Source organism: Dromiciops gliroides, chromosome 5 (assembly GCF_019393635.1).
Source record: "Dromiciops gliroides isolate mDroGli1 chromosome 5, mDroGli1.pri, whole genome shotgun sequence".
Lineage (NCBI taxonomy): Eukaryota > Metazoa > Chordata > Mammalia > Microbiotheria > Microbiotheriidae > Dromiciops > Dromiciops gliroides.
In genome coordinates, this window is record NC_057865.1 from 210,265,445 (window position 1) to 210,284,723 (window position 19,279).

The 19,279-nt window shown below is 35.8% G+C and overlaps 1 protein-coding gene and 1 pseudogene across 2 annotated transcripts in view; both read left to right on the forward strand.

Moving 5' to 3' along the window:
- The window catches only part of DENND5B (DENN domain containing 5B), a 191,351-nt gene that overhangs the window by 139,326 nt on the left and 32,746 nt on the right, over window positions 1-19,279 (forward strand). The window lies entirely within an intron of this gene.
- LOC122727870 lies at window positions 8,589-9,214 on the forward strand (annotated as a pseudogene).

A 19,279-nucleotide genomic window follows, 5' to 3' on the forward strand; every position in this document is an offset into this window, starting at 1 on the left:
CAAACAGTACCATAAATATCAATGTTAATACTTGTACCTAATAACATAGTATCCAAATACTTAAAGGAAAAGCTATTCAAATTGGAAGGAGAAAAAAGATAATGAAACAATACTAATGGGGGCCCTCAATACATCATTTGACAAAACTAAGCAAAAAATAAACAATAAAGAAATTAAGGATCTGAACAGAGCTTTAGAAAAATTTAAGATAATAGATCTCTTAGAATTATTGAATGTTATTAGAAAGGAATTTAAACTGTACAAGGAATCTTTACAAAAATTAACCATGTATTGGTACATAAAAACCTCATTAAAAATATAGAAAAGAACAATAAACATCATTTATCAATCACAATGTAGTAAACAAAATTATATCCAATAAAATGAAATTAAAATTCTACTCAACAAAATTAAAAATATTTAATAAAAAAATTTTAAAGCAGCTAGGGATTAAATAGAATAATTCTAAAGAACTGGTAGGTCAAAGAACAAATTGTAGAAACAATAGAATATTTCATCAAAGAAAATGACAGTAATGGGGCAATAAACCAAAACTAATGGATGCAGCTAAAGTAGTTCCTAGAGGAAATTTTACATATATAAACAATTATATCAACAAAAGAAAGAAAGAGTAAATCAGTAAATTAAATAAGTATGTACAAAACTTGAGCAACCAAAAAAACCAAACAGCCCAGTAATCTCTAACTTATTTAGTTATTTACACTGTTATTTACAGTGTAGAAAATATAAGAATTAAAGAAGAGATTAGTAAAATTAATAGAAAAAAGGCAATTAAATGAATAAATTAGGAGCTAGTTTTAAAAAATATTTTTATTTCATTAAAAGGTTCCCAATTACATGTAAAAAAACCATTTAACATTCATTCTTTAAAATTTTGAGTTTCAAATTCTCTCCGTACTGCCTCTCACCCCTTGAGAAAGGAAACAATATATTGATTTTACCTGAGAAGTAATACAAAATGTATTTCCATATTTGTCATGTTGCAAAAAAAAGAGAGAGAGAAAAATAAAGAAAGTTTAAAAAATATCTTTCAATTTGCACTCATGGGTTCTCTCCCTGGAAGTGGATAGCATTTTTCATCACAGGTCCTTTTAGAATTATCTTGGATCGGGGCAGCTAGGTGTCGCAGTAGATGGAGCACCAGCCCTGGATTCAGGAGTACCTGAGTTCAAATCCGGCCTCAGACACTTGACATTTACTAGCTGTGTGACCCTGGGCAAGTCACTTAACCCCAATTGCCTCACAAAAAAAAAAAAAAAAGAATTATCTTGGATCATTTTCTTGATCAGAGTGGCTAAGTCTTTCACAGTTGATTAATATTGCTATTACTGTGTACAATGTTCTGGTTCTGCTCACTTCACTTTACATCACTTTATATAAATCTTCCCAAATTTTTCTTAAACCATTCCTGTCATTTCTTAAAGCACAATAGTATTTCATCAAAATATATAACTTCTTCAGCTGTTCCCCAGCTTATGGGCATCCTTTCAATTTCCAATTCTTTGCCTTCACAAAAAGAGCTGCTATAAATATTTTTGTACAAATAGATCCTTTTCCCTTTTCTTTGACCTCTTTAGGATATAGCTCTAGTAGTGGTATTGCTCAGTCAAAGGGCATGCCCAGTTTTATAACCCTCTGGGAGTAGTTCCAAATTGTTGTCCAGAATGGTTAAAATAGTTCACACCTCCACCAACAGTGCATTAATGGCCTAATTTTTCCACATACCCTCTAACATTTGTCATTTTCCTTTTTTATGTTAGCTAATCTAATAGGTGTGAGAAGGTATCTCATGGTTGTCTTAATTTGATTTTCTCTAATCAGTAGTTGTTTAGAGAATTTTTTCATGTGACTATTGATAGCTTTAATTTCTTCTTCCGAACACTATCTGTTAATGTTGACCATCTATTAATTGGAGAATGGCTCATATTTTTAATAAATTTGACTCAGTTCCTATATATTTGAATAATAAGGACTTTATCAGAAAAACTTGATGTAAATTTTTCCCCAGTTTCCTATTTGCCTTCTAATTTTGGCTGAATTAGCTTTGTTTGTGTAAAAAACTTTTTAATTTCATGTAATCAAGATTATCCATTTTGCTTCCTGTTATTCTTTTTATCTCTTGTTTGGTCATAAATAATTCCCTTATCTATAGATCTGACAGGTATATTTTTCTGTGTTCCCCTTATTTACATATGATGCCACCCCTTTATGTTTAAATCATTTAGCTGCTTTTACCTTATCTTGGTGTATGGTGTGAGGTCATGGTCTATGCCTAGTTTCTTCCAAACTGCTTTCCAGTTTTCCCAACAGTTTTTGCCAAATGGTGAGATCTTAACCCCAAATCTTGAATCTTTAGGTTTATCAAACATGGTCATGTGCTATATTGTGTACCTAATCTATTCCACTGATCCACCACTCTATCCAGTACCAGATTGTTTTTGATGATTAACATTTTGTAATATAGTTTTTTGTTTGTTTGTTTTGGGGGTGTTTTGCGGGGCAACGGGGGTTAAGTGACTTGCCCAGGGTCACACAGCTACTAAGTATCAAGTATCTGAGGCCGGATTTGAACTCAGGTCCTCCTGAATCCAGGGCCGGTGCTCTATCTACTTTGCCACCCAGCTGCCCCCTGTAATATAGTTTTAAATCTGGTACTACTGGGCCTCTTTCCTTCACCTTTTTTTTCATTTATTCCCATGATATCTTGACCTTTTGTTCTTCTAGATGAATTTTATTATTGTTTTCTAGCTCTATAAAACAGTTCTTTAGTATTTTAATGGATATCACACTGAATAGGTACATTAACTTAGGTAGAATTGTCATTTTTTTATTATATTGGCTTGGCTTACACATGAGCAATTTCTCCAATTGTTTAGATCTGTCTTGATTTTTGTAAAGTGTTTTGCAATTGTGTTTATATAATCTCTGGGTTTGTCTTGGTATGTAGACTTCCAAGTATTTTATATCATTTAAAGTTATTTTAAATGGAATTTATCTTTTCCTGCTGGGTTTTGTTGGTAGTCTATAGAAGTTCTGATGATTTCTGCGGGTTTCTTTTATATTCTGCAACTTTGCTAAAATTGTTGATTGTCTCAACTAGTTTTTTAGTTGATTTCCTAGGGTAATTGCATCAATTCCCATGAATTCAATTTTTATCTATGCTAATGATTCTCAAAACTACTTATCCAACCCTAACCTCTCTGTTGATCTCCAGTTTCACAACTCCAACTGCCTATTGGACATGTTAAGCTGAGTGTCTCATAGACATCTTAAACTCAATATGTCTAAAACTAAACTCGTTATTTCCCCTCTCCCCATCCCTAAACGCTCTCTTCTTCCTAACTTCTCTATTACTGTGGAGGGTACCATCATGTGCTCACTCATCCAGGCTCTCAACCTGGTCATCCTCACTCCTCACTCACCCTCCATATCAAATCTATTGCTAAGGTCTTTCGATTCATACGCTGCTACTTCTTCTCTCTTTTGCCACCACCCTCACTCAGACCCATATCACCTCATGTCTGGATTGTTGCAGTAGCCTCCTGATGGTCTCCCTACCCCAAATCTCTCTCTATTTCAGACCATTCTCTATTCAGCTTCCAAAGTGATCTTCCTAAAGTATAGATCTGACCATGTGACCCCCCCATACCTCTACTGATTAAACTTCAATAGCTCCTTATTACCTTGAGAACAAATAAAAAAATCTTCTGTTTGATGTAAAAAGCCCTTAATAAACTGCCCCCACCCTTTCATTCTTCTTATATCTTATTCCCCCACTATGTTCTCAGTGATCCAGTGATAGTGACCTCCTCGCTGTTACTTGCACAACACACAGTTATCTCCAGACTCCAAACCATATTCAGTGCCTGGAATTCTCTCCTTCCACATCTCTGCTTCCTGCCTTCTCTGCCTTCCTTCAAGTACCAGCTAAAATTCCACTTTCTACAGAATACCTTTCCTTATCACCTTTAATATCAGTGCCTTCTCTCTGTTGACTATCCCCAATGTATCTTGCATATATCTTATTTGTACATAGTTGTTTGCATATTGTCTTCCCATTAAAAGAATGAGCTCCTTAAGAGCAAAGATGACATTTTGCCTTTCTTTGTATCTCCAACGCATAGATAAATAAATCAATAGATAGATAGATAGATGGATAGATAGATAGATAGATAGATAGATAGATAGATAGATAGATAGATAGATAGATAGATAGATAGATAGATAGATAGATAGATAGATAGATAGATAGCAGGTACTTAATAAATGTTTATTGAATAACAGGTCTTCATAGCCAAAGCGAGGGAGAAGAATCAGAGGCTCAGAATTGGGTACAAGAATCACTAATTCTCAGAATTAAAAGGGACTTAAGAGGCCTCACCTGACCAACACTCCCAACTAGTAATCAATCATTTAGCCTTCACATTATGTAAGGAACCTGCCACAAAAGTGAAAGTTAGCCCATTTCAATTTTTGTTTATATTATCTCTCAAATTGTTAAGAAAATAACTCAGCAACAATAAATAGCACCTTGAAAATATATTATTATAATTAAACATTATATACACTGTTCTTCATTTATAGACTTCTACAAAAAGTAGGAGGAGGTATCTTCTCAAAGATCTTCCTTAGGGCCAAGCTTGTTCTATTTAATTTTTCAACATGTGTTTTCAAGTTGTTTTGTAGTGATTGTTCTTTCCATTTAGGTTGTTGTAGTCATTGTGTATGTAGTTTTCTTAGCTCTGTTTATTTCATTTCATATCACTTGATATGTCTTTCCATTATTCTCTATACTAATCATGTTTGTCATTTCTTACAGTATTGCATTCCATTGTTTAGCCAGTCCCATACGTGGGCATGTTCTTTGCTACCACAAAATATTTGCTCTAAATATTTTGGTGAATATGGAGCCTGCCTCTTGCTCTGTCTCTGTGTGTGTGTGTGTGTGTGTGTGTGTCTCTCTCTCTCTTTCTCTCACTCTCTCTCTCAATAAGCCTTCTTGGAATATATGCCTAGAAATGGAATCTCTGGGTAAAAAGGTATGGACATTTTAGCCCCTTTATTTACATAATTCTAAAATAGTTGTAGCAATTCACAGCTTCACCAATAGTGTATTAGTGTGCTTGTCTTTCCATATTCCCTCCAACACTGATAATTCTTATCTTTTGTCATGTTTACCACTTTGCTGGGTACACAGTGAAGAAATAAATCATAAGATTGCTTTGATTAGCATTTCCCTTATTCTTGATTTCAAGCATTGTTTCAATATCATTGTTAATTGTTTACAATACTTTTGTTTGTTTGTTTTTATATGGCATGACATTCTTAATTAACCTTCTCTGTCTCTTAGTGATTACTACTAGGAGGGGCAGCTAGGTGGCACAGTGGATAGAGCACCGGCCCTGGAGTCAAATCTGGCCTCAGACACTTGACACTTACTAGCTGTGTGACCCTGGGGAAGTCACTTAACTCAATTGCCTCACCCCCCAAAAAAAATTTTTTTACTAGGAACGGACATCAAATTCATTGGCTGTAACTGCAAATTCATTGATGTAACTGCTTTCTTTCCTTTTAGGGAGCTTTGACAGGTTCCCTATTTCTGGTTTTTTAACAACTCTTCTGTTCAAAAACTGAAGGCATGACTATAATGGTAGGTAGTGGACATGGGAGAGTAATGAAAGTCTTTGGAGGAAAAAATGACAAGATTCATGTCAGCATTAGAATTTAGAGTAAAAACATTGTACTTGTTTGTACTACAATAAAAACTTTATTATGCTATTTTTAGTTCCCTCTCAGTGCATATTTATTCCTCACATTATGTTAATAGAGCCTAATTTCTTAATACACGTGTAATTGTTGATGTTCAGTCATTTCAGTCCTATCTGATTCTTTGTGACTCCATTTGGGCTTTTCACGGCAAAGATATTGGAATGGTTTGCCATTTTCTTCTCCAACTCAGTTTACAGATGAGGAACTGAGACAAACAGGGTTAAATGACTTGCCCAGGGTCACATAGCTAATATGTGTTTGAGGCCAGATTTGATCTCAGGAAGATGAGTCTTCCTGACTTCAGGCCCAGCACTCTATCCACTGTGCTGCCTGGCAGCCTTAGTACCCATGTAATATGTGACTTCAGGTCTTAAGAAAATATTCCATGATCATATGTCATACTCTTATGGAATCTTTCTAATCATTCAGCCTGTTTTCCTTCATTTATCATTTTTCCACTATGCAATATATAAGTAGCTCCTTTTTTCTAAAGTGTTGTTCAGTGCTTTCAAATATTTATGGACCAATTATTCTATCTTAAATTTGTAACTTTTATACTTACCACTTAATCTTCTGTCATAAATCACTAGTTCCCTTCCCATTATCATTTTGCTACAGTTTTCTATATTATTTTCTTTTTTTCTCGATTGAATTTTCCATAATTGAAGGACTCAGAATTAAATACAGTATGTCTGGTTCTTTCTTACTAGAAAAGGATTGGAATTATTTGATCCTATTGATGCTATTAGCCTAGTCTTAGATCTTTTCTGATTGTCCTCCTTTCTAGATGATTTTTTCCTGTTACATGGCAGTAACATTTTTTCCCCTTGTCTGAAACAAATTACTGTGAATTTTTTACGTTTTAATTCCATTTTTACATGCTTTCAGGTAAAAATAATCTTTTGTATTGTATTGTATTGACTTTCTGCTTGGGTTTGATTGGGGTTGCTAATAGTTATTGAACTTTGTCTGTCCTTGGAGAGGAGATAAGTGCCTGTCTAGAATACGAAAGTTCTTATCCTTGTGGTCTTAGGGATGATGTTGCACACTAATCTCTCCTATTATTGTAATGATAGTACAAGTTAAGGCCTCAAAGAGCTGTGTACTGGATAGGTTTAGCATTAGATAACTCAGACCATCATATTTTCTTTTCTTTAAATATAGAAGATTATAGAAGATTTATTTTATTAAATATACAAGTTCTTACACAGATTTTTCCACACTTTCCCTCCCACCTCCATTATTCAGGTGCTTATGTAACCAAGTCCAAATTAAGATAAAATTTAGTATGTCAAGGATAGGAAAAAATCAAAGAATTTTAGAAAAAGGTCACTTATAAGTCTTGATGTTTAAAAGTTTAAAAAAATAAATTTTAAAAAGTATTATTCTCAGAAGGGGTCTGTAGGCTTCACCAGACTTCCATATTGCTACTTTGTGTGTATATGTGAGGCAATTGAGGTTAAGTGACTTGCCCAGGGTCACACAGCTAATAAGTGTTAAGTGTCTGAGGCCGGATTTGAACTCAGGTCATCCTGAATCCATGGCTGGTGCTCTATCCACTGCATCACCTAGCTGCCCCTCATATTGCTACTTTTAAAGGATATATAGTGACTCCCTCAAGAAGCTCCAAAAACTCCTTCATCTTTCCAGGATAAACTATAGACTTCTATGGAAACCCCAAATTAAAGAGGTAAGAGGAGAGGAATTGGCATTTCCTAGTTAGACACCATGAATCAAGTGTCAGAAGGTTAATGGTAGTCCAGGTGGAATAGTAAAAGGTAGCTTTGGTGTTGTGGGTTCATTTTAACTCAGTGATAGCCCAGTGTATCTCAGGGTGAAGAAAATCAGCCAATTCCAGAGATGAGAATAGAGACTTTTTGTTCCAGTAGGAAAGAATAACCTCTCAAGGTCATGATCAGAGCATACGGAATATATTACCAAGGTTGACATTAAGGGTTAGGGAAATGGTTTCTTCTTAGCACCAACATCCTTTTTTAATATCATCAAGCCAAATTTGGAATTTCATAGTTCTGAGGAAGAAGGCTTTCACAGTCTGGTTCTTCCTACTTTTTCAGGCTTATTGCACATTGCTATCCTCTCTGTTTCAGCCAAACTGGCCTTCTTGCCATTCCCCTTCTATGAAATTCCATCTCCTATCTCTGTGCCTTGTTTCAGGCCTGGAATGCACTCTGTCTTCACCTCAGCTGAATTGCCACTTCCTATCTTGACCCCCTCAGGATAAATAATGCCCTCCCTGTCCCCCTCCTTCAGAAATTTGTTTATTTATTTTATATTTATTTGTCTCTGTACATGTTGATTCTCCTTAATAGAATCTAAAAGTTATGTGAGGGCAGGTTCTTGGACTTTTTAGTGTTTTTCTTTGTCTTCCCCTTCACTCAGCACAATCAATGTAAGTATCAGGGTAGCTCAGAACAGATGTACTTTCCCCAGTAATGTTTTACAGATCAGAAGTACAAGGGGATTAAAAAGTAGGGATGAGTGAATAAAGTTTCATAATCATCAAATGTTCTAAACAATCCTTCATTCTTGTGTCACTGATTAGTTCTTTTAGACCAGTTGTTCTTCACCCTTTTTTGTGTCACGGGTCACTTTGGAAGTCTGGTGAAGCCTATGGACACCTTCTGAGAATTTTTTAAATTTATTTTTTTGAACTTAGAAAAAAAAATGAGTTTCAAATTCTCCCCTACCCTCCCACCACCTTCCCCACTACTGAAAAAATAACCACTGTGGCCCTTTCCATTCAACTGTCGTGCCCTTGAGGAGGGCTCTAAGCAGCCATGGCACCCAGCCTAAATGGTATGATTCTGAAGCCCCATTTCCACAAAGACTGGCAAAGACGAGTTGCCACGTGGTTTAACCAGCCAGCCAAGAAAATCAGGAGACAAAAGGCCGGTCAAGCAAAAGCCCGTCGAATTGCTCCTTGCCCTGCCTCCGGCCCATTGTGAGGTGCCCTACTGTCCAATACCATACCAAAGTACGTGCTGGTAGAGGATTCATCTTGGAATAGCTTTGGGTGACTGGATTCCATAAAAAAGTGGCACGGACCATTGGTATCTCTGTGGATCCTTGTCACCAAAATAAGTCTACGGAGTCTCTCCAGGCAAATGTGCAGCAGCTGAAAGAATATAGGTCCTAACTGATCTTCTTCCCAAGGAAACCATCAGCACCCAAGAAGGGAGATAGCTCTGCTGAAGAACTCAAATTGGCAACCCAGCTTACAGGACCAGTTATGCCCATCAGAAATGTCTACAAGAAAGAGAAAGGTCACATCATTACTGAAGATGAGAAGAATTTCGAGGCCTTTACTAGTCTTTGAATGGCCCGGGCTAATGCTCATCTCTTTGGCATCCAGGCAAAACGAGCCAAGGAGGCTGCAGAGCAGGATGTGGAGAAGAAAAAGTAAACAGCCTCTGAGAACTTTGAATAAAATAATACGAAATTTTTTAAAAACCACTGTGATACCCATTATGCAAGAGAAATCGTGCAAAACATTTCTATATTAGACTTGTTGCAAGAAAAGAAATAATGAAAAATAAAGCAAGTGAGAAAATTATACTTCATTTTGTACTGAGAGTTCATCAGTTCTCTCTTTAGCGATAGATAGTAATTTACATCATTGAGTCCTTCCAGGTTGCCTTAGATAACAGTATTGATCAGAGTAGCTGAGTGTTTCAACAGTTGAACATTGTTACAATATTGGTATTACTATGTAAAGTAATCTCTGGTTCTGCAGGTATTTCTGAAACCATCCTGTTCATTATTTCTTATAGTGTAGTAGTATTCCATCATAATCATATGTACCACAACTTATTCAGCCATTCCCCAGTTGATGGGCATCCCCTCAGTTTCTACCACAAAAAGATCTCTTTGGTATATAAACCTAGTAATGGTATTGCTAAGTCAAAGGGTATATGCAGTTTTATAGCCCTTTGGCCACAATTCCAAATTATTCTCCAGAAAGGTTAGACCAGTTCACAACTCCACTAAGAATCCATTAGTGTACCTATTTTCACACATCCCCTCCAGTATTCGTCATTTCTGATGGATATGATATGGTATCACAGAGTTGTTTTGATTTGTTTTTTCTAATCAATAATGATTTAGAACATTTTTCATATGATTATAGATAGCTTTGATTTCTTCTGAAAACTGCCTTGACCTTTTATCAATTGACAAATGACTCTTATTTTTATAAAATTGTTCTTTGAACAATATTGTTGTTACTGCCTACATAGGGAACCCTATGTTGTCCTGCCTGTTTCAGTTTTCATTATTTCATGCAAGTCTCAATGTTTCTCTAAAATCAACCAGCTTACCATTTCTTACAGCATAGTAGTATTCCATCACAATCATGTACCACCACTTGTTTAGCCATTCCCCAATTAATGGGCATCTCTTCAGTTTCCAGTTCTTTGCCACCACAGAGAGCTATTATAATTTTAGAATTTATAATATTTTAGAACATTTAGATTCTTTTCCTTTTTCCTTCATCACCTTGGGAAACACACCTAATTCCAGATTGCTCTCCAAAATGGTTGGATCATTTTACAGTTCCACCAACAATGTATTAATGTCCCAATTTTTCCACATCCCCCTCCAACATTTTGCATTTCCCCCTTCTATCATTTTAGCCAATATAAGAGGTTTGAGATGATATCTTAAAGTTGTTTTAATTTGCATTTCTCTAATCAGTAGTGATTTAGAGCAGTTTTCATATAACTTTATACAGTTTTGATTTCCTCATCCAAAAATGCCTTTTCATATCCTTTGACCATATTCCTATATATTTGACAAAGTTCTCTATATTTGAGATATTAGAACTTTATCCAAGAAACTGTCTATAAAATTTTTTCCCAATTTTCTGCTTTCCTTCTAATCTTGGCTATGTTGTTTTTATTTGTACAAAACCCTTTTAATTTAATGTAATCAAAATTATCCATTTTATATCTCACAGTGCCCTCTATCTCTTATTTATTCATAAATTCTTCTCCTATATATAAATCTAATAGATAATATCTTCCATGTTCTTCCAGTTTTCCTGTAATATCTACCTTTATATATAAGCCATGTATGTACCCTGGCCCCATCTTGGTAAATGGTGTAAGATATCGATCCATACCCAATCTTCACCAGACTGTTCTCCAGCCCTCCCAACAATCTCCACCAAAAATGTATTCCCATCCCAAAAGCCTAAATCCCTACACTTGTGTTTTGTATGTCCACTGTGCTGCACCGTTCCACCCCTCCATCTCCTAGCCAATACCAGATAGTCTTTTTTTTTTAATTAATAAAGTAATTTTTTTTCCGTTACATGTAAAGATAGTTCTCAACTTTTGTTTATACAAGCTTTACAATTTCAGATTTTTCTCCCTCCCTCCCCTCCCTGTCCCCTCCCCTAGACAGCAGGTAATCTGATGTAGGTTATATATATATATATATATATATATATATATATATATATATATATATATATATATATATATATATATATATACACACACACACACACATAATAACATTAAACATATTTCTACATTAGTCATGTTATAAGAGAAAAAATCAGAGCAATGATGAAAAACCTCAAAATAGAAAAAAACAGCATCAAAAACAAAAGAAATAGTATGGTTCATTCAGCATCTATATTCCGCAGTTCTTTTTTTTTTTTTCCTTGGATTTGGAGATCCTCTTCTATCACAAGTTCCCTGGAACTCTTTTGTGCCATTGCATTGATTACCAGATAGTCTTAACAATCACTGCTTTACAGTACAATTCAAGACCTGGCACCACTAAGCCTCCCTCCTTCCAATCTTTTTTTTTTTTTTTGGCGGGGTAATGAGGGTTAAGTGACTTGCCCAGGGTCACACACCTAGTAAGTATCAAGTGTCTGAGGCCGGATTTGAACTCAGGTCATCCTGAATCCAGGACCAGTGCTTTATCCACTGTGCCATTTAGCTGCCCTCCCTTCCAATTGTTTTCAACCAGGTCCCTTAATATTTCCAACCCTCCATTCTTTCAAATGACCTCTACTATTATACATTATTATAATATGCATATATATACACATATTATATATACACATATTATTATTACATATATATAGCTTAATAAAAATAATCTCTTGGTAGTTTAACTGGAATGTCATTTAATAAGTAGATTTGTTTAAGTAGAATTGTTATTTTTATTATTTTGACTCCACCCAACCATGAACAGTTGATATTTCTCTAATTACTTAAATCTGATTTTATTTGTATAAAAAGTGTTTTATAATTATGTTCTTGTAGTTCCTGGGTGCTTGTCTTGGCAGGTATTTTAGTTTGTCTATGGTTATTTTATTTTATTTTATTTTAATGTATGAGGTATTTTATTTTTTCCATTACATGTAAAGATAGTTCTCAACTTTTGTTTATACATGCTTTACAATTTCAGATTTTTCTCCCTCCCACCCCTCCCTCCCCCCTCCCCTAGACAGCAGGTAATCTGATATAGGTTATATCTATATATCTCTATACATATACATATATATATATACACACACACATATATATACACATAATAACATTAATCCTATTTCTGCATTAATCCTGTTACAAGAGAAAGAATCAGAGCAGTGATGCAAAACCTCAAAATAGAAAGAAAAAAAAAAAACCAACAGCATCGAAAACAAAAGAAATAATATGGTTCAATCAGCATCTATACTCCACAGTTCTTTCTTTCTTTTTTTTTTCTTGGATTTGGAGATCCTCTTCTATCATGAGTTCCCTGGAACTCTTCTGTACCATTGCATTGGTGAGAAGAATATAGTCCATCACAGTAGGTCAACACTCAATGTTGATGATACTGTGTACAATGTTCTTCTGGTTCTGCTCATCTCACTCATCATCAGCTCACGTAAGACCCTCCAGGTTTCTCTGAACTCTTCCTGCTCATCATTTCTTACAGCACAATAGTATTCCATTGTATTCATATACCACAACTTGTCCAGCCATTCCCCAATGGATGGGCACCCCCTCAACTTCCAATTCCTTGCTACCACATAAAGAGCAGCTATAAATATTTTTTGTACATGTGGGTCCCTTTCCCCCTTCCATGATTTCTTTGGACAAAAGACCTAAAAGTGGTATTGCTGGGTCAAAGGGTATGCACAGCTTTATCGCCCTTTGGGCATAATTCCAAATTGCTCTCCAGAATGGTTGGATCAGCTCACAGCTCCACCAACAATGCATTAGTGTTCCAATTTTCCCACAGCCTCTCCAACATTTATTATCTTCCTTTTTTGTCATTTTAGCCAATCTGATAGGTGTCAGGTGGTACCTCAGAGTTGTTTTAATTTGCATCTCTCTAATCATTAGAGATTTAGAGCATTTTTTCATATGGGAATAGATAGCTTTGGTTTCTTCATCAGAAAACTGCCTGTTCATATCCTTTGACCATTTCTCAATTGGGGAATGACTTGGATTCTTATAAATTTGATTTAATTCCCTATATATTTTAGAGATGAGGCCTTTATCAGAAGCACTGGCCTCAAAAATTGTTTCCCAGCTTTCTGCCTCCCTTCCAATTTTGGATGCATTGCTTCTGTTTGTACAAAAATTTTTTAATTTAATATAATCAAAATCATCCATTTTGCATTTTATAATATACTCTATCTCTTGTTTGGTCAAAAACTGTTTTCCTTTCCAAAGATCTGATAGGTACACTATTCCTTTCTCTCCTAATTTACCTATGGTATCACCTCTTATGTCTAAATCATGTATCCATTTTGACCTTATTTTAGTATAAGGTGTAAGATGTTGGTCTATGCCTAATTTCTGCCATACTATCTTCCAGTTTTCCCAGCAGTTTTTGTCAAATACTGAGTTCCTATTCCAGAAGCTGGAGTCTTTGGGTTTATCAAACACTACATTACTAGTGTCATTTACTACTGCATTTCCTGAGCCTAGCCTATTCCATTGATCTACCACTCTATTTTTTAGCCAGTACCAGATAGTTTTGATGACTGCCGCTTTATAGTAAAGCTCCAGGTTTGGTACCGCTAACCCACCTTCCTGTGAATTTTTTTTCATTATTTCCCTGGATATTCTTGATTTTTTGTTTTTCCAGATGAATTTTGTTATTATTTTTTCTAGCTGTATAAAATAATTTTTAGGTAGTCTGATTGGTATGGCACTGAATAAGTAAATTAATTTAGGCAGTATTGTCATTTTTACTATATTAGCTCTGCCTATCCATGAGCAATTGATATCTTTCCAATTATTTAGATCTGATTTGATTTGTGTGAAGAGTGTTTGGTAGTTGTGTTCATAGAGTTCCTGGGTTTGTCTTGGCAAGTAGACTCCCAAGTATTTTATATTATCTACCGTTACTTTGAATGGAATTTCTCTTTCTATCTCTTGCTGCTGGACTTTGTTGGTCATGTATAGAAATGCTGATGAAAGTAGCATAAATCCTGCTACTTTGCTAAAGTTGTTAATTGTTTCAAGTAATTTTTGACTTGATTCTCGAGGATTCCTTAAGTATACCATCATATCATCTGCAAAGAGTGATAGTTTTGTTTCCTCCTTGCCTATTCTAATTCCTTTAATTCCCTTCTCTTCTCTGATTGCTAAAGCTAACATTTCTAGAACAATATTAAATAATAGGGGTGATAATGGACATCCCTGTTTCACCCCTGATCTTATTGGGAAGGCCTCTAATTTATCTCCATTGCATATAATACTTGCTGATGGCTTTAGGTAGATACTGTTTATTATTCTAAGGAAAGCTCCCCCTATTCCTAAACTCTCTAGTGTTTTTATTAGGAATGGGTGCTGTACTTTGTCAAAAGCTTTCTCTGCATCTATTGAGATAATCATATGATTTCAGTTGGTTTTCTTATTGATGTGGTTGATTATGTTAATAGTTTTCCTAATGTTGAACCAGCCCTGCATTCCTGGTATAAATCCCACCTGGTCATAGTGTATTATCCTGGTGATCACTTGCTGTAATCTCCTTGCTAATATCTTATTTAAGATTTTAGCATCAATATTCATTAGGGAGATTGGTCTATAATTTTCTTTCTCTGTTTTTGCTTTGCCTGGTTTTGGTATCACCACGATATTTGTGTCATAAAACGAATTTGGTAGAACTCCTTCTTCACCTATTTTTCCAAATAATTTGTATAATATTGGAATTAATTGTTCTTTAAATGTTTGGTAAAATTCACCCGTAAATCCATCTGGCCCTGGGGATTTTTTCTTAGGGAGTTCATTAATAGCTTGTTCAATTTCTTTTTCTAATATGGGTTTATTTAAGGATTTTATTTCCTCTTCAGTTAACCTGGGCAGTTTGTATCTTTGTAAATATTCATCCATTTCATTTAGATTGTCAAATTTATTGGCATACAGTTGGGCAAAATATTTCCTAATTATTGCTTTAATTTCCACTTCATTGGTGGTAACATCACCCTTTTCATTTTTGATACTGGTAATTTGGTTTTCTTCTTTCTTTTTTTTAATCAAATTAACCAATATTTTATCTATTTTATTGGTTTTTTCATAAAACCAGCTCTTAGTTTTATTGATTAATTCTATAGTTTTTTTGCTTTCAATCTTATTAATTTCTCCTTTAATTTTCAGGATCTCTAATTTAGTGTCTAATTGGGGATTTCGAATTTGTTCTTTTTCTAACTTTTTAAGTTGCATGCCCAATTCATTAATCTCCTCTTTCTCTTTTTTATTCATGTAAGCATTTAGAGCTATAAATTTTCCCCTAAGCACTGCTTTGGCTGCATCCCATAGATTTTGGTATGTTGTCTCATTATTGTCATTCTCTTGGATAAAGTTATTGATTGTTTCTATGATTTCTTGTTTGGCCCATTCATTCTTTAGAATGAAATTATTTAGTTTCCAATTGATTTTCATTCTACTTTTCCCTGGCTCTTTCTTACATGTAATTTTTATTGCATCATGATCTGAGAAGGATGCATTTACTATTTCTGCCTTTCTACATTTGACTATGATGTTTTTGTGCCCTAATACATGGTCAATTTTTGAAAATGTGCCATGTACTGCTGAGAAAAAGGTATATTCCTTTCTATCCCCATTCAATTTTCTCCAGACATCTATCATGTCTAACTTTTCTAGTAATCTATTCACCTCTTTCACTTCTTTCTTATTTATTTTTTGGCTAGATTTATCTAATTCTGAGAGGGGGAGATTCAGATCCCCCACTAGTATAGTATTACTATCTAATTCCTCTTGTAACTCATTTAACTTCTCCTCTAAGAACTTGGATGCTATACCACTTGGCGCATACATATTTAATATTGATATTACTTCATTATCTATAGTACCTTTAAGTAAGATTAATTTCCTTCCTTATCTCTTTTAATGAGATCTATTTTTGCCTGCACTTTGTCTGAGATAAGGATTGCTACCCCTGCCTTTTTTACTTTAGCTGAGGCATAATATATTCTGCTCCAGCCTTTTACCTTTACTCTGTGTGTATCTCTCTGCTTCAAATGTGTTTCTTGTAAACAGCATATTGTAGGGTTCTGGTTTTTAATCCACTCTGCAATTCGCTTCCGTTTTATAGCAGAGTTCATCCCATTCACATTCACAGTTATTATTACTGTCTATTCCCCTCCATTCTATTTACCCCCTTTGTACTTTTCCCCCCTTCTTTCACCCTATTCCTCCTCACCGATGTTTTACTTCTTACCCCTGCCTCCCCCGATCTGCCCTCCCTTTTTATCACCCCCTCTCTTTTCTTTACCCTTTTCTCCCTTGCTTTTGTCCTCCCTTCTATCAGTCCCCCCCTTTCCCTTCCCCTTTTGTTTCCCTAAAGAATGAGTTAAGTTTCTTTATCCCAATGAACGTATATGTTATTCCCTCTTTGAGTCAAATCTAATGAGAATAGGGTTGAAACCATGTTCCCCCCTTCTTTCTTTCCCTCTATTGTAATAGGTTTTTTTCCACCTCTTCATATGATATAATTCATCCCATTCCACCTCCCCTTTCCTCTCCTCCCCATAGACTCGCTTTTTATCCCCTTAATTCTTTTGTATCATCACATCAAAGACAATTTATATTTATACCCTCTATATAAAGTCCTTCTCTCTGCCCAAATACATTTACAGTTCTTAAGAGTTATGAGTATTATCTTCCTGTGTAGAGACATAAACAGTTTAACCTAATAGGGTAACTTTTTTCCCCCTCTGTTTACCTTTTTAAACTTCTCTTGAGTCTTGTATGTTGAGATCAAATTTTCTATTCAGTTCTGGTCTTTTCACCAAGAAAGATTGAAAGTCCCCAATGTCATTAAATGTCCATCTTTTCTCCTGAAAGAGAATGATCAGTTTTGCTGGGTAATAGATTCTCGGCTGCAATCCAAGCTCCTTTGCCTTCCGGAATATCATATTCCAAGCCTTGCGGTCCTTTAATGTTGAAGCTGCCAGGTCCTGAGTAATCCTGACTGTGGCTCCATGATATTTAAATTGCTTCTTTCTGGCTGCTTGGAGTATTTTCTCCTTCACCTGATAATTCTGGAATTTGGCTACAATATTCCTTGGAGTTTTCCTTTTGGGGTCTCTTTCAGGAGGTGATCGGTGGATTCTTTCAATGATGATTTTATCCTCTGATTCTATGATATCAGGGCAGTTCTCCTTAATAATTTCCTGGAATATGGTGTCTAGATTCTTTTTCTGGTCATGGCTTTCAGGCAGTCCAGTGATTCTCAAATTGTCTCTCCTCGATCTGTTTTCCAGATCAGTTGTCTTTCCAATGAGGTATTTCACACTTTCTTCTATTTTTTCATTTTTTTTTATTCTGCTTGACTGATTCTTGGTGTCTCATGGATTCCTTATCTTCCAACTGTCCCACTTTAATTTTTAAGGCATTGTTTTCTTCAGTGAGATTATGCACCTTTTTTTCCATTTGGCTAAGTGAATTTTTTAAGGTATTGTTTTCTTCAGTGAGATTATGCACCTTTTTTTCCATTTGGCCAAGTGAATTTTTTAAGGTATTGTTTTTTCAGTGAGATTATGCAGCTTTTTTTCCATATGGCCAAATGAATTTTTTAAGGCTTTGTTTTCTTCAGCTTCCTTTTCCAAGCTGCTGATTCTTTTTTCATAGTTTTTTTGTTTTGCTTTCATTTATCTCCCCATTTTTTCTTCTACCTCTTGCAATTGATTTTTAAAATCCTTTTTGAGCTCTTCCAGGAAGGCCTTTTGTTCTTGCGACCAATTCACCTTCCCTTGTGAGGCTTCAGATGTAGCCAATTTGAGGCTATTGTCCTCATCTGAGTTTGTGTTGGCTTCTTCCCTATTGATACAGAAGCTCTCAATGGAGAGGGCTCTTTTTTGCTTCTTACTCATTATTGCAGCCTATTTATTTATTCTTTAAGTTGAGGTCTGCTCTGGGGGCACCAGGGTCCCTGTTTTGGGCTTCTTGTGCAGGTGTATAGGTGCTGTGTGACCGGGCTTTTACTCTGAGGCCTTAATGGTGTGTGGAGATCCCCCGCCCTGCACTTCCTGTCTGATTGTGCTCGGCCAGCCAGGCGCCAGACCCCGGCGTCTGATCCCGCCGTTCGTGGCCCTCTCGGCCGGTGCAGGTAGGTTTTTCCACTGTCCTTCTTGGCCACCAGATTTTTGAACCAGGTTCCGGAAGCCTCAGTTGTTCAGCTGTGGCCCGCAGCTCCTGCTGACTTGCCCCGACCCCCTCGGCGCTGGGTTGCTGCCCTGCGCTGGGCCTCCCTTTTGCCGGAGTCAGACCGACCTTTTCCTGAAGTCTTCTAAATTATCTCTGGTTGGAGGACTGTGTCTCTCTGTCTCTTTTCAGGTTCTGTAGTTTCAGAATCCGTCCAGAGGCTTGATTTAATGTTCGTTTTGAGGGAACAGAAGGAGAGCTCAGGCAGCTTGCTGCTTCCTCTCCGCCATCTTGGCTCCGCCCCTGTCTATGGTTATTTTAAATGGGCTATCTCCGACTTTCTCTTATTGCAAGGTTTTATTGGTGATATATAGAATGCTAATGACTTATGTGGGTTTATTTTATATCCTACTACTTTGCTAAAATTATTATTTTAATTAACTTTTTTTTATTTTTTAGTGAGGCAATTGGGGTTAAGTGACTTGCCCAGGGTCACACAGCTAGTAAGTGTTAAGTGTCTGAGGCCGTATTTGAACTCAGGTACTCCTGACTCCAGGGCCAGTGCTCTATCCACTGTGCCACCTAGCTGCCCCTTTAATTAACTTTTTAGTTGAATCTCTTAAGATTTTCCAAATATATCATTATATTGTCTACAAAAAGAGATAATTTTATTACCTCATTGCCCATTCTAATTACTTCAATTTCTTTTTCTATTGCTAACATTTCTTTTTTTTGTTGTTTTTTGTTTGTTTGTTTGTGGGGTTTTTTGTGGGGCAGTGAGGGTTAAGTGACTTGCCCAGGGTCACACAGCTAGTAAGTGTCAAGTGTCTGAGGCGGGATCTGAA